Consider the following 17046-nt stretch of genomic DNA (forward strand, 5'->3'; position numbering starts at 1 on the left):
TTAACTAAGGCATCTCAGTTGTTGCATAAAATACATATCATCAGGTGGGAGAGATAGCACAGAGATAGAACATGTGTTTTGCATGTGGCCAACCTGAGAAGGGCCTGGGTTCCATCCTCAGCATTCCATATGGTCCCTTGAGCCTGCCAGGAGCAATTTCTGAGTGCAGAGCCAGGAGTAATCCCTGAGCGCCACCGGATGTGATCCCCCCCAAAATATATATCATCTAGAGCCATTTTTGACAGCAAAGGTTGTAATACACACATCATGCACATTTATAAATTTTCCAGATAAACACAGAGATATTTACAGACACAAACACACATACACACAGATGTATATACACACACAGAGACAATGTATAGACACACACAAATGTGTGCAGGTGTTCAGAAAAATTAGTTCTGCCTCGAGGAGATTAACAGCTATGGGAAAAGGTAAATAATTTCTGTATTCTATATAATAAATAGATTATATCAAATAGAGAAGTCAATATATGGATTTGTTTCATTTTTTATTTAATTTTTATTTTGGACACTGTGAGTTACAGAGTTGTTCATAATACACAATACAGTTTCTGCCATTCAATAGTCTAACAACAAATCCTCTACCAGATAACATTCCCTCCACCCCTGTCAGTTTACCAACTACCCTAAGCCTGTCCTTTGGTATGGTCAAATACTTTACTTAATATTGCTTTATACAATGCAATGTCAATGGGATTATCAATAAAAATGTAACAGTAAATTTATGAAAATGGACATATTTTTCAGTAAGACCTTATGCCATTGTCTGAAGCTCTACGAAGTTGTATGTTGTTATTTGAGCATTCTTTTGTTGCTTTTGTTTGCTGAACTTCTGTGGTTTCTATGGTAATTTCACATCTAATTTGGCTTATTCCTATTGAAATGAGTATTAAAATTGTGGGAGGGTCATGAGGCTTTATAAGTGGCCAAGCAGTTGATGACTTGAGATTCATGACTTTGAGGACCTACAAAACTGGGTTGATGAGCTCATATGGCAATACTGGTGACACATGGGGGCCTTCCGAAGGGTCCCAGTACAATAAGGTCGATATGCCCATGACCTTTTCCTGATAAGTGTAGTTCTCTTTCAAGAGCTAAAGGAGTCTAAGCATTGACCCCTTGAGAAGACATAGCAGAAGCTTCTGGATCATGGTCATGTCACTACATTTAGTAGCATGGAAACATGGGAGAAGCCAGGCTTCAAACTAACACTAGAGCTGTCAGTCACAAAACCAGTTTAACTGGAGGTTTGTAGCAGTTAGGAGTCTCTGCAGAGTGGAAAAGCAAAAAAACTTGGTATACCATGGATCTGCGTCTGAAGCCAGCAGGGTGGAGAACTGACACTGTCACCCCTTTGAAAAGTCCCAGAGCAATCATCTGCAAGGCTATATATTTATAAGATTTTCCTGCAAGTTGTGTCTCTTGAAAATTCACCGAGTCTATGGAGTTGGCCACTTGCACACATATGGCAGGTGGTTCTTGATCATGGCATGGCTGCTAAAACTTCTGGAAGTATAGAGTCTTGGGGAGAGGTGCCTGATTCTGTTATTGTTATAGGATCATGCTAGTCTCTTTAAATAAATTGGAAAATATTCTCCCCTCTCTGTTTTCTTAAAAACATAAAACTAATCTAATTTAGTTTTCAAATATTTGATACAATTCAGAGTATTTCTCTGGGAGAACTTTACAGTTCTAACTTATTTTCACTGTTATTTTAGGTATAATCAGGTTGTACTGTTCGTTTCAATTGGGTTTAGATAGATTGTGCTTTCCAAGAGATTGAATCCATAAAATTAATCAGCAACTATATCGGAACATTAAAGTCATGGCTTAACTGAATCACAAAATGGATAAGATCAGAAGAGTGATGCCATCAGAAATGGCTGATCCAAATGTTCAGAAAGTGTCAACAGACTCAGAATTCTGACTCCCAATTTTCATGTTCTATTTTCTTTCTGTTGGCTCTGTTCTTGCATAGACTTTATTCTCATGGTAACAAAATGACCACTCTCAGTTGCTTTTATCCTTGTATCATTATAGGTGTTTTTTTCATTTGATAGTGTATTTTGTTTAGTTTTTATTTCAGTTTGGGGTCAATCCTTGCTATGCTCAATATTTATTCCTACTGGAGCTTAGGAAGTGAACCCTGGTCAGCCATCTACAAAACAAGAGCACTCTACTATCACAATGATACCTATTTTTGTAGGTTCCTTTTTACTCTTTTAAAGTGTTTTATATTCATCGGACCAGAGAGGAAGCACAGTGGGAGGTGAATGCCTTACACACAGCCAATCCAGGATGGATGGTGGTTTGAATTTTGACATCCCATAAGGTCCCCCATGCCTGCCAAGAGCGAATTCTGAGCACAGAGCCTGGAGTAACCCTGAGTGCCACTGAGTGTGACCCAAAAACAAAACAAATATTATATTTATTAAAACAATATTGTATTTTTGTGTTCCTAGGGTATATTCCTAGGAGTGGTATAGCTGGATCGTATGGGAGCTCGATTTCCAGTTTTTGGAGGAATCTCCATATTGCTTTCCATAAAGGTTGAACTAGACGGCATTCCCACCAGCAGTGGATAAGAGTTCCTTTCTCAGCGTTTGGGCCTGCCCCTCCCCCCAGAGACCCCTGCGGGCCGGCTGGGGAGGCCTGAGTGAGTTTCTGTCCTGTTGCTCAGCGTTTGGGCCGGCCCCTCCCCCCAGGGTGGCACCTAGAAAGGCAAGTTGAGCGACCCGAATAGACGGGGGAGATAGGGAGATAGGGGAGATAGGGCCAGCCATCTGGACTTGCAGGTGACCTAGAGCAGTCCACCCCCCTGGACCCTGGAGTGGACCAGGGACTCCCCAAGGGCGTGGACAGAGCCTGCAGGGTCGAACTGAGGGAACTCTTTCAAGGGAGGCTTGGAGGGGGCGGAGCTCCATTGAATCCCAGAGAAAGGAGGGTGGATTGAGAACTAGGCTCAATAGCGCCAGTAAACATTGTGGCCAGGAGTGGAACTGTACCGCTGACAGAAATAAGGAGCAGAAAAGGGACAAGACCCACTGCAGGAAGGCTGAACTCTAGGTAGCAAAGGGGAGGAGAAAGGGCTAGGTTCAACAAACTCACCCAACAGGCCCCTCTAGAAACACCTTCAGGAAGGGGACCAAAGCAGGCCGAAATTAGAAGCCACAGCACTCCAAAACACACCATTAAATACAAAGAATTATGCATAAATCAAGGAGATCTCTTATAACTAGAGACACCATGACAAGCCCTATCAAGTTTCCAAGTCCACCAAAACGCACGGATCCAGGGGAAGAAGACCTAAAAGCTGTCATGAAGAAGGAAATGCAAGAATTACTAAAACAAATGAAAGAAACCCTAGCAACCGAGTATAAGAAATCCATGGACGAACGAATCAGCCAAATTAAAGAAGAAATGTCAAAGAACATGAGAGATTCCATACAAAAAGAAGTGAAGGATTTAAAAGACAAAGTAGCAAGCCTTACGAGTAGAAACACAGAGTTGGAGAAGCACATCAAAGAACTCGAAGGAAAACTGCAATCAAAAAATGATAAAGAAACCAACAAAGAAATAAAAGGCAAAGCACTGGAAGGAAAAATCCAATATCTAATGAACAAGGACAAAAGAAACAATCTAAGAATTGTGGGTATACCAGAAGGGGAGGAAATAGGGAAGGGGGAAGAACAGGTGGTCAGGGAGATAATAACAGAGAACTTTCCCACCCTCTGGAAAGACAATTCAGGACAAATCCAAGAAGTCAAGAGAGTCCCTAATAAAATAGACCCTAATAAACCCACACCAAGACATATAATAATCCAAATGGCAAAAAACAAAGAGAAAGAGGAACTCCTGAAAGCAATAAGGGAGAAAAAAAACCTCAAGTACAAAGAAAGGACATAAAAATCAAACCAGATCACCCATTTGAAATAATTCAAGCAAGAAGACAGTGGAATGACATATTTAAACGACTGAATGAAAGAAATTTCCAACCCAGGGTCCAATACCCAGCAAAACTATCATTCATATGGGAGGGCAGACTAAAAACATTCTCAAACATGAACGAACTTGAACTATTTGTGCAAACTAAGCCGATCCTAAGCGACTTACTCAGAGATGAATTACACAATCTAAACCCCCGATTGTAACAACAACCACTCCACACAATACAACTGCACAACAGTCCTCTCTATCAATAATTTCCCTAAATATTAACGAACTAAACTCTCCAATTAAAAGACACATAGTAGAGAACTGGGTTAGGAAAAATAAACCGGACTTCTGCTGTCTGCAAGAAACACACCTACAGTTACAGGATAAGCACAGGCTTAGAATAAAAGGATGGAAAGTAATTATTCAGGCCAATGGAAAACAAAAAAGAGCAGGGACAGCCATTCTTATATCAGACCAAATTGTATTCAACCTCAAGAAATTGATCAGAGACAAAGAGGGTCACTACTTACTGATCAGGGGAACATTAGATCAAGATACACTAACCCTGGTCAATATCTATGCACCTAATGTAGAGTCACCAAAATATGTGAGGCAACTACTGGCAAACCTGGAGAAGCACATGAAGGGAATTGTGATAATAGTAGGGGACCTCAATACTCCACTATCACCACTGGACAGATCCTCCAAACAGAAAAATAGCAAAGAAATAAGAGCTCTAAATGAAAAATTAGAAGATTTAGGGCTAATAGACTTATATAGAGCCCTCCATCCCCAGAAAGTAGAATATACATTTTTCTCAAACCCACATGGAACCTTCTCCAGAATAGACCACGTCTTAGGATACAAAGCCAACTTATATAAGACCACAAAGGTAAGGATCATTAGAAGTACCCTTTCAGATCACTATGCAGCAGAGCTTATAATTGATGTCAAGAAGAAGCAATGGAGGAAAACTAATACCTGGAGATTAAACAACATGCTGCTTAACAACAGCTGGATCAAAGAACAACTCAAGGAAGAAATAAAAAGATTCCTTGAGACGAATGACAATGAAGAGACATCATGTCAAAATTTATGGGACACAGCAAAAGCAGTAATTAGGGGGAAACTCATAGCAATACAGGCCTATGTCAAGAAACAGGAAAATAACAAAACCAACAGTTTAAAAGATCACCTCAAAGAATTGGAACAACAGCAACAGAGAAATCCAACCACAACCAGAAGGCAAGAAATAAATAAAACCAGAGCAGAAATAAACAACATAGAAACTAAGAAAACAACACAAAAAATCAATGATAACAGGAGTTGGTTTTTCGAAAAAATAAACAAGATAGATAAACCATTGGCAAAACTCACCAAAAAAAAGAGGGAAAACACCCAAATTACTAGGATCACAAATGAAAGGGGAGAGATTACAACAGAACCCCAAGAAATACAACATATCATGAGATCATATTATGAACAACTTTATTCAACTAGGCTAGAGAACCCACTAGAAATCGACAGATTCTTGGACAAACACCCTCTTCCAAGACTGGAAAAGGAAGATCTAGAAAGTTTAAACAGTCCAATCACTTCAGAGGAAATTGAAGATGTAATTAAAAAACTTCCTAAGAACAAATGCCCAGGTCCAGATGGATTTACAGGTGAATTCTATCAAACATTTCAAGAAGACTTATTACCACTGTTCCATAGGATTTTCCAAACCATAGAAAAAACAGGAATCCTACCCAACTCCTTTTATGAGGCTAATATCACACTCATTCCCAAAGAAGGCAAAGACACCACCAAAAAAGAAAACTACAGACCAATCTCACTAATGAACATAGATGCAAAGATGCTCAACAAAATCTTAGCAAACCAAATCCAACACTTCATCAAAAAGATCATACATCACGATCAAGTGGGATTCATACCAGGAATGCAAGGTTGGTTCAACATACACAAATCAATAAACATGGTACATCACATCAACAACATGAAAGACAAAAACCACATGATCATATCAATCGATGCAGAGAAGGCGTTTGACAAAATCCAACATCCTTTCATGTTAAAGACACTCAGCAAAATAGGGTTTGAAGGCACCTTCCTTAAGATAGTTACAGCTATTTATGAAAAGCCTACAGCCAACATTATACTTAATGGCGAGAAACTAGAAGCATTCCCACTAAGGTCAGGAACTAGACAAGGCTGTCCACTCTCTCCACTCTTATTCAATATAACCTTAGAAGTCCTAGCAATAGCAATCCGACAAGAGAAGGGAATCAAAGGAATTCAAGTAGGGAAAGAGGAACACAAGCTAGCTCTATTTGCTGACGATATGATGATATACATCAAAAACCCTAAAGAGTCCACAGAAAAACTTCTAGAAAAAATCAACCAATACAGCAAAGTGGCTGGATACAAAGTCAATACACAAAAGACAGTAGCGTTTTTATATACAAACAATGAAGTTGAGGAGAGAGAGATTAAAAATACAATCCAATTTAAGAGAGTATCAAAAAATATCAAATATCTAGGAATCAACCTTACAAGAGAAGTGAAAGACCTATACCAGGGAAACTTCAAAACACTTCAGAAAGAAATTGAAGACGATCTAAAGAAATGGAAGAACATCCCATCCTCATGAATAGGTAGAATTAACATAGTCAAAATGACTATCTTACCCAAACTGCTATATAGATTTAATGCAATCCCTATCCAAATCCAGGCACAATTCTTTAAAGAAATAGAACAATCAATTACAAAATTCATCTGGAACCACAAAAGACCCAGGATAGCCAAACACATACTGAAAAATGAGAAGTTGGGAGGCATCTCCTTACCTAACTTGAAACTATACTATAATGCCATAGTAATTAAAACAGCATGGTACTGGAACAGAGACAGGACCTCAGACCAGTGGATCAGAACAGAATTCCCAGACATAAACCCTCAGATATACAGCCAACTAATATTTGATAAAAGAGGCAAGAATCTGAAATGGAACAAAGAAAGCCTATTCAACAAATGGTGTTGGTACAACTGGAAACTCACATGTACGAAAGTGAAAATCGACCCATATCTCACTCCTTATACAAAAGTCAACTCAAAATGGATCAAAGACCTGGAAATTAGACCTGAATCTATAAAGTTTATCGAGAATAAAATAGGCAGAACACTCGAAGACCTTTATATCAAAAGGGTCTTTGAGAATGGAGCACCAATGGCAAGAACGTTAGCATCAAATATAAACAAATGGGACTACATCAAACTAAAAAGCTTCTGCATGACAAAAGAAACCCTACTTAACGCAAGAAGACAGCTAACAGAATGGGAAAAAATCTTTTCACTTGATATATCAGATAAAGGGCTGATATCTAGAACATACAAAGCGCTCAGAAAGCTGAGCCCCTCAAAACCAAATAAAGCCATAAAAAAATGGGGAGATGAAATGAATAGACACTTCTCTGAGGAAGACAGAAGGATGGCCAACAAACACATGAAAACATGCTCACCTTCACTCATCATCAGGGAGATCCAAATCAAGACAACAATGAGATACCACCTCACACCAGTGAGGTTGGCTCACATCAAAAATAATGGAAACAACTTTTGTTGGCGAGGATGCGGTATGAAAGGAACTCTCATCCGCTGCTGGTGGGAATGCCCCCTAGTCCAACATCTATGGAGAAAAGTCTGGAGAGTGCTCAAAGAACTCAGAATTGAGCTGCCATTTGACCCAGCAATTGCTCTCCTAGGCATATACCCCCAAGATGGAAGGGCATTCATTCCAAAATACGTATGCACCCCACTATTTATTGCAGCAATCAGTATAATAGCCAAATATTGGAACCAACCTCGATGTCCAACAACAGATGAATGGATCATTAAGATGTGATATATATATATATATATATATATATATATATATATACATACATACAATGGAATATTACATGGCAGTTAGAAATGATACAATCACAGACTTTGCAGCAACGTGGATGGACCTAGATCATGTTATGTTAAACGAAGTAAGACAGAAGACAAAAGAAAAATACAGAATGGTAGCACTATTCTGAAACACCTAGAACACATATTTTACACACAACTAATACTTAACAATCAAATAACAGGGTTTAACATGGTAGAAACTCCGAACACTGTAATAGTCAACATATACGTGGGAGCAGTGTCCAAAATACATGAAAAAGGAATAATGCAAAATTTTGATTACACAATATACCATAAAGAAAACAATAACAACAGAAACGGCAGCATAGAGAGAACAGGTAGGTAATCAGACTTCTACAACAAAGGCCCACAATTATCCCTTGGAGTTTGTATACAGGAACACAAGTATAGAACACCAAGGGAAATCACGGACTGCAATGGCAACATACCATAACACTACCTTTTAATGCCTTTATCTTACTATATTTTAAATAACCTCTCAGCTTTTCTGTCCACAGGCGCCCTTGGATACAAAGGGCGGACAAACTAAGGTGGCAATTCGGGATACCACACAGGATACCATACCTTGCATGCACTACGAGATGGCCACGAGAAAACTCTTTAACATACACTTTATCTCTAGGTAATACCTCCATTTAGGAATTGAAGCACGTGATCATTCAGATCATCGAAGCAGTACCTGAGACGTACAGACTTAAACCACAGGCTCGATTCTTCGAACACTTTTAATTAAACCAGCATTCCCTTGCTATTTTCTCCTCTCTTCTTACTACTTTTCTTTTCTTTTTTTTTTCTTTTTTCTCTATTCTGCTTATTACTTTTTTCTCTTTCTCTTCCCCTTTTCTCTCTAAGGTATTTTCTCTTTTCTCTTCCTTCATACCCTTCCCATATACCTTCCCCTTTCTCCCCTCCGGAAATCCAACTATCCCTTTACCCCTCAATCCCATCCAGATCTTCCACCATATTAAAAATTTTCACCCTCAGTCCTTATTCTATTAGGCATCAAGATTGACCTCCTACTCAACGAACCAGTACCCTGCACCCAGGCGAGGGGACACCCAGATAAACCCACACCTCGTCTCCTGAAAGAAAAGACAGCCAACTCCCCTGTGGACTCATGCTCGAGGCCCTCCCTACTAACTCTCCCTAACGCGGACTGTTCCTTGAAACTGGGCCTAGGTCCAAAAGTATCCCCAATGCAAGAACTCTTCCAAGACCTCCCTGCCGCAAATTTTAATAATCTGAAGAAGGTCAGGGGATGTGTTAGGAAGATGCCTGGGAACCCACACACCACAAGAAAAACCCAAAAGACAATGGGAAAAACTGTACTTCCAACATAGGCATAAAACCTGTAATACACCACCTCTTACACCTCTTACCTGCTCTCCCCCAAATGTAAGGTAGTCCTCTGCACCACTTTGGTTCCTTAAAAACTTCGCTAACTTATTTTATTTTTATTTATTTTTTTGTTTTGTTTTTGTTTTTGTTATGTTTTGTTTTGTTTTTAATTTATTTCTTTATCTTTTTTAAATGATTGTCCTACATATATATTGGTGAGCACATACTTTTTTAATTCCCCTTTTTTCTTTTTTTTCCCCCTCGTTTTTGGGTATGTGACCTGTTTCGGTTATCCCATCAATCCACCCACAAATATACAGACATTATAATGTAGCACCACTTCCCCCGGCAAAGGCACACTAAGAAAAGGGGAAATCTTACATAAAAAAAATAATAATAACTAACAAGTTTAAGAAAAATCATTTAAGTTCAGTTTAAAAGTTTTTAAACAATTGGCGATTGTTAATTATAAATTTTTTTTTTGAATGCTGAAGTCTTACAGAAGTCAGGAGGCATTCCCGTGGCATTCAAAAATAACCATTTTACCTCCTGCCAAGCTGTTTTCTTACAGACTTCCTGCAACTTCCCGCAGTCCTGTCCTCATTCACTTCAAAACAGCCTGTCACCCCTCCTGCTAGCCCACCATTCCTGCCGGACCTGTTTCTGACTAACTCTGCCTAAGGGGAATGCGGGATGATACTCTGCCTGGCAGCCCTTCTATAAACCTTCAGCATGCCCACTGCTACCAACAACCCTGCTGACCTCCACTGGGGAGCTGAGACTCATCAAGGCATACCTTTGACACAGGTCATGGGCGTGGGACCTTGCTTACTCGGACCATATATGCGCCCCCCCATCCAACTATCAAACATTTGCAATCAAACCATTGTGGTTAATAACACTTCCATCTTCATTGAAGCCCCCAGCTCCACTGGACATTCTCCCCATATTGTTACTAAAATGTTTCTTGCTTATCATGACTATTAGCTTTGTTAATGCCTAGATTAACCATCAAACTTGTTGGTCCAGTTTCCACCTCGAACCTCATCCTACAGATGGTCAACGCCTCCACCATCACTGACCCTGCCTATCTGCTATTCATCTCAACTGCCCTTCTGCTTTGGCGACCCCTGCCTGTCTCTGACCCCTTCGCTCTGCAATCCAGCCCCAAGCCTCACTTCGGCATCACCTTGGAACAGGTGGTAGAATTTGAACTTTGCCTTTTGGTACCCAATATGATTCCCCCTAAAATTGTAATCAAATTCTTGTCGTTAATTTCTCCTTTCAGTTCATGATTGCCCCCAATTTAACGTTTTTTGCCTGTTTCACTAGTTTATCTCCCCCATTGTTTTACATTTGTTTCTTTAGTCCTAGTACCACTGTGTTTTGGTTGTTTTAATGCCTAAATTGACTGTTAGATCAAAAATTGCCTTATTACCTCTTAAGTACAATCTTGTGTCTCTCCCCCGCTGCAGTACAAAAATCAAACACTGCCATCACCCTAGCCTTATTAAAAGGCCTAGGTGTTATTGGTGTAAGCACAAATATTTATTCATTGGTTCATACTCTAGAATCTGCTAATGCCTTATAACTGTTGCTAAAAATGTTTACAAACTTAAAGAAGTTTACACTACTGTTGATTTCCTAGCAAAGAGTGCAGAATAACCGCCGTGGTTCAAAATTAACATTTTTTTTTGAGGGAGGGGGAATTTGTGTCATCCTTAGAGTAAAATGTTGCTTTTAAAAATAAATTCGGCTTAGCTAGAGATAGCATTCAACACATAGAGGATAATTTAGTAAATAGACAAAAAGATATAGAGCAGAGTGAGAGCTGGTACAAAAATTGGTTTTCTACCACTCCATGGATAACAACAGTGCTCCCAGCCTTTTTGGGGCCCTTCATTGGCTTTATGTTGCTAGTTTCCTTTGGTCCTTGGGCTTTTCGCAAACTCACCACCTTCGTAAAGAATCAAGTGGATGAAGCAACCAGAAAGGACTCAAAGGTTCTGTACCAACAACTATGCACCTCAGAAGACCAGCTGACACCTGACATCTCCCCTCCTGCCAACTCTCCGCCACTTAAGTTGAAGTTATCGAGGAGCTGGCGCATAGACCTCAATCTGTGCGCTCGCGCCTTGCCAAGCTTTGGAAACTACTGACTCAAGGGTAGCAGATGCGGTGACTGGAAGCCCCACACCTCTTCACCCAGTGTGGCCAGTCCACCGAGGCACGTCTGTCCCTTCCATATTGTATACTAAACAGGGGGAGATGTGGGAGATCGAGCACCCCACATATCAAAGGAACTCTGAATGAATTTTCCACCGCCTGCCTGATTCAAGCCACAAAAGTTTGCATAGCCCCGAACCAACAGAAAACTCTGCAAATAAATTTAGCTCAGCACAAAGAATCTGGCTTAACCAGATGCCTTAACCTTTCCATGGAACCTGTTTTTGTAACTGCTCTCAAGCATGTAGTTATAGATATGTTTTTGTAAAGTTTAAATTATGATCCTTATTGTTTGCACAAAAGATAGATCTAAATGGAAAATAGGCTAAACAAATAATTGTATTTGCGTAAATATCAATTAGCTATTTGTTTAAGAATTTGCTTCCCCTCCCCCCATCCTGCCAGGTTCCTCTTTATCCTTCCTGCCATCAAAATGTGTTTATGCTCCCATTGGTTAAAATTGTTGTACTTGTACAAATCTGATTGGTTTATGTTTCAATCCTATGTTACTACTCCTCCCACTGAAGCAGGGCATAAAAACCCTGATCTCCCCTCAATAAACCTCTTGACTGGCAAAAAAAAAAAAAAAAGAAATGGGAAAAAAAAAGAGTTCCTTTCTCTCCACCAACACTGTTTATTCTCATTTTTTGTGATGTGTGCCATTCTCTGGGGTGTGAGGTGGTATCTCATCGTTGTTTTGATTTGCATCTCCCTGATGATTAGTGATGTCGAGCATTTTTTCATGTGTCTTTTGGCCATTTGTATTTCTTCTTTGTCAAAGTGTCTGTTCATTTCTTCTCCCCATTTTTTGATGGGATTAGATGTTTTTTTCTTGTAAAGTTCTGTCAGTGCCTTGTATATTCTGGAGATTAGCCCCTTATCTGATGGGTATTGGGTGAATAGTTTCTCCCACTCAGTGGGTGGCTCTTGTATCCTGGGCACTATTTCCTTTGAGGTGCAGAAGCTTCTCAGTTTAATATATTCCCATCTGTTAATCTCTGAATTATATGAATTATCTTGATTGAAAAAATTAAGAATTAAAAAATTTAAATGGAAAATCTGAATATATATAAATACTAAGCATGTATCCTATTTATTATGAATCATATTTATTTCAATAGTCTGTACCTATTTGTGAAATTATTCATTTTGAATATGATGTATCCTGGCATACTTAAATGAAAAATCTGTAAGCAGAAATAAAGAGTATGCATCTTTAAATTGAAACTGTATCCTGGCACTCCTGAAAAACTGGGACCCTAAGCTCCATATCAGCAACCCTGTCAAGCCCCTAGGCCAGAAATTGGCCAGATATGAAGTCTGTCTATCTCTAGAACCCAAAATCATGGAGATGTTGGTGTTCTAGAATACAATGCTAAGTACACATCCTATTTACAGAGAGCTGGAATGTGGCTCTCCTATTTCTGAGACAGTATATAGTCTCAAAAACCAAGTTAATCAACAAAATAACAAGTTGACAATTTTCTCAGCAAACTCAAAAACTCTGCATGTTAAAGAACCTTAAAAACAGATGTATTATTGATCTCCTCTGGTAGAAATAACAGATCATGTTTCAAAACAAACTGGGCATCCAAAATTATACCATTAACACCCACAAAACTCAAATACCAATGGAGAAACTAAGGAGCTCAATTGCAGTCACAGATAGGAAGAGAAACCTAGGCAAATCTGAAAGCTCATCAAAATGTTTGATCCTAATCAGCGAAGACTTAAAATCAACAGTCAATGCAATGGCAACAGAAATTAAGAAAGCACTAGAGATAGAAATTAAGCGATCAATAGCTAAGAAATTTAAAGTAAAGAAAAATTGGTTTAAAGATAAAAGAATCTGGGACCAGAGTGGTGGCACAAGTGGTAGGGCATTTGCCTTGCACACACTAACCTAGGACGGACCGTGGTTCGATCCCTAGGTGTCCCATATGGTCCCCCAAGCCAGGAGCAATTTCTGAGTGCAGCAAGCCAGGAGTAACTCTTGAGCGTCATCTGGTGTGGCCCAAAACCAAAAAACAAAACAAATAAACAAACAAAAAAAAAAGATAAAAGAATCTATACAAATGGAATTCAAGGAACTAGAGACACTGTAGGAAGCAATAGTGCCAGAATTTTATAGGGAGAATACCATATAGACAAACTTCAAGATGAATTACAAGCAAACATTGATAAGGAAATCAAAAAAATAGATGAAAATGATGGAAGAAATCTTCAAGCACTAGTAGTGAGAAAAGAGGAAAAGGGAAAAAACCAAGTGGAGAAAGAAATAATTGCAGAGAACTTTCTCACTCTCTGAAAAGAGGCAGCTGTGCAAATTCAAGAGGCAAAAAATGTACCAAAAATAAACTCAAACAGAATAACTGCAAAACATAAAGTAATCACAATGTTAAAAAAAAAAAACAAAGAGAAAAATGAACATCTTAAAGTAGTATTGGAGAAAAAAATCTTTATATATATATATATGTATATATATATATTATTTAAACACATTAATTACATACATGATTGTGTTTGGGTTTCAGTCATGTAAAGAACACCACCCATCACCAGTGCAACATTCCCATCACCAATGTCCCAAATATCCCTCCTCCTCACCCAAACCCTGCCTGTACTCTAGACAGGCTTTCTATTTCCCTTGTACATTCTCATTATTAGGATACTTCAAAATGTAGTTATTTCTCTAACTAAACTCATCCCTGTTTGTGGTGAGCTTCATGAGGTGAGCTGTAACTTTCAGCCCTTCTCTCTTCATTGCAGCACTATTTACCATAGCAAGACTCTGGAAACAACCAAGATAACCTTCAACAGATGAATGGCTAAAGAAACTGTGGTACATATACACAATGGAATATTATGCAGCTTTCAGGAGAGATGAAGTCATGAAATTTTCCTATACATGGATGGACATGGAATCTATTATCCTGAGTGAAATAAGTCAGAGAGAGAGAGAGGGAAAAATGCAGAAAGGTCTCACTCATCTATGAGTTTTAAGAAAAATGAAAAAAAAATCTTAATATAAAGGAAAGACCCCATTAGAAAAACCATACAGAAAAATAAGAAACTTGGAGGTATCTCATTGCCAAACTTGAAGCTGTAGCACAAAATCATACTGATATTCCTACCCAAAGTGCTTTTCTACTGATGTCTTATAAAATCCTATCAATGCAATTCATATTCTTCTATGGATTCCATCAACTGTTACTTTATAATGTCTAGTTCAATTCATGTTTCTCACCTGATGCTACACCTAACACTGCAAGAGAAGAAAAATGGGATGAAAGTCATAAAACTTTACTACTGATTTATGCCTTTTCTGGCAGTTAAATAGCAATCCAGGAAATCATTAAGGTGATCTACTTGGTTTACGAATTTCATGGTACCATAAATTACTCAGATGAGTAGATTCTAATAGAACCCTTTCACACCAAAAGGACACTGTGCCAAGGGAGTAGACCAAATAATAAGTTCTCAGGTATCTGTCAAAGATAAACAGATGAAAAGAAAGGACAGTGTGTTATATGACTTCATGTCTAGATAGGTTTGTGTTGCTTTCTAAGGGTATATTATCTTCTAGTGGTGTATAAAGTTATCAATATTATGATTAAATTATATTATGTGCTGCCAGAATGAAGTCTTTATTTTTTTTTAGAATGAAGTCTTTAATTATTTATTTCATCCTTTGATATTACCAATTATATATATGTACATTGATAGTAACTCACTGAATTCTTGGCATCACTTTTCAATACTTTGGCTAGAAGTCCTTGGGTGTCTTAGGAAAATAGTATAAGCATGAAGGAATGTGGCACATGATCTAACAAGATTTTATTATATTACTAAGCACCATCTATATATCTCTTAATAATTCTACTATCTCAGATCTAAAAGTAGATTTTCATCTAGAGAATTTTTGAATTTAGAGGGCCAGGCCTACTAGATCTTTCAATGGAAATATTTTACTCAACAGTCCAAGTTGCTAACACTAAAGCCAGAACCTCAAAAGTGTTGAGGAAATAAATTAATGGGACGACAAGGAGTTGTTCTGAATGTCGTCATTGTTTAATTATGCAGAATAAGCACAAGAGTTTAGGGCACTAGAATATGGAATAAGGAGTAACACAAAGCTAACAAGTGTCTCTTCTTCATTGCAGCACTATTTACCATAGCAAGACTCTGGAAACAACCTTCAACAGATGAATGGCTAAAGAAACTGTGGTTCACAGTATATAAATACTACCAAATAGATTTGTTACTAATTTTTGCATTTTAAATTCAACATTAATGTATCATGCATTCAGAGCAAACTTCTGAAAAGCAGAGAAAATATAGATATCTTGTAGGAATTCCGTGATAAAAAACAAATTGCCTGAAAGAATCAACCTTTACTATGCTTGCTGAATTCTCACCCAGAGGAGTGAAATTATTCTCAAAAGCCTGAGCACTGTTAACTCGAAGATCAATGCCTGTCAATAATAATGTCCAAATATAGGCACCAAAAATGAAACAATTTTTATAGCCTTAAAATAGTAACCTACTATTTTAAGTAGTAGGCTGAGTGATGAATGATGAGGCAGTGGTAGGCCATCTGCTTGCACTCTGGGGAACCAGGATCAACTGTGGTTCAATCCCCAGCATCCTATATGGTCCCCGGAGTCAGGAGCAATTTCTGAGTGCAGAACCAGGAGTAACCCCTGAGTGTCAACGGGTGTGCCCCCTCAAAAAAGAAGTCAGCTAAAAATATTCTTAAAACTTAAATACTAAAGGATGTCTATTAGAAGAAAAATATCCCAGGTGAAAATCTGATGTAAGTAGAAAATATAATCAAAGACTTGATAAATATGTTGGTTAATTAATGACTTTATAGTTATAATAAAAGTAATAATACTCCCATGGGATGAGACAAAGCAAAAATGAGAGCTAACGGATCCAGAGAAATAGCATGAAAGTGGGGCATTTGCCTTGCAAGCAGAAGGACAGTGTTTTGAATCTCGGCATCCCATATGGTACCCTGAGTCTTCCAGGAGCGATTTCTGAGCATAGAACCCCTGAGTGCAGCTGGGTGTGACCCCCCCCCAAAAAAAAGCTAAGTCAAAACTGGTCTAAAATAATAACAGACTCCAGCTGAATAGAAAGAATGAGTAATAATAGCCAGACTTTGTGATATGGGAATAAAATTATCTAAAATTTTGAGTTTCATAAGGAAGATGGGAAACATGCTGATGAATTTGGACTTTGTTAAGCTAAGTATGCATATTAAAACTGCTTTAGCTACAAAAGTAATAATGTAAAACATGATTACCTAAAAATGTAACAGAGAAAAGCGAGATAAAAAATAAAAATTATACACTGAAAAAAGTCTCAAAGAGAGAAGAAAAGATTAGTGTGGTACTGGTGATGGGCATTGTACATTATAGATTTGAAACTTAATCATGACAATGTTGTAATCATGGAGTTTAAATAAAGTAATTCATAAAATAAAATGATCAAAGAATCAATGATAAAAAGACAGTTGCATTTAATTGAGGCGCTT

Source organism: Suncus etruscus, chromosome 7 (assembly GCF_024139225.1).
Source record: "Suncus etruscus isolate mSunEtr1 chromosome 7, mSunEtr1.pri.cur, whole genome shotgun sequence".
NCBI classification, from domain to species: Eukaryota; Metazoa; Chordata; class Mammalia; order Eulipotyphla; family Soricidae; genus Suncus; species Suncus etruscus.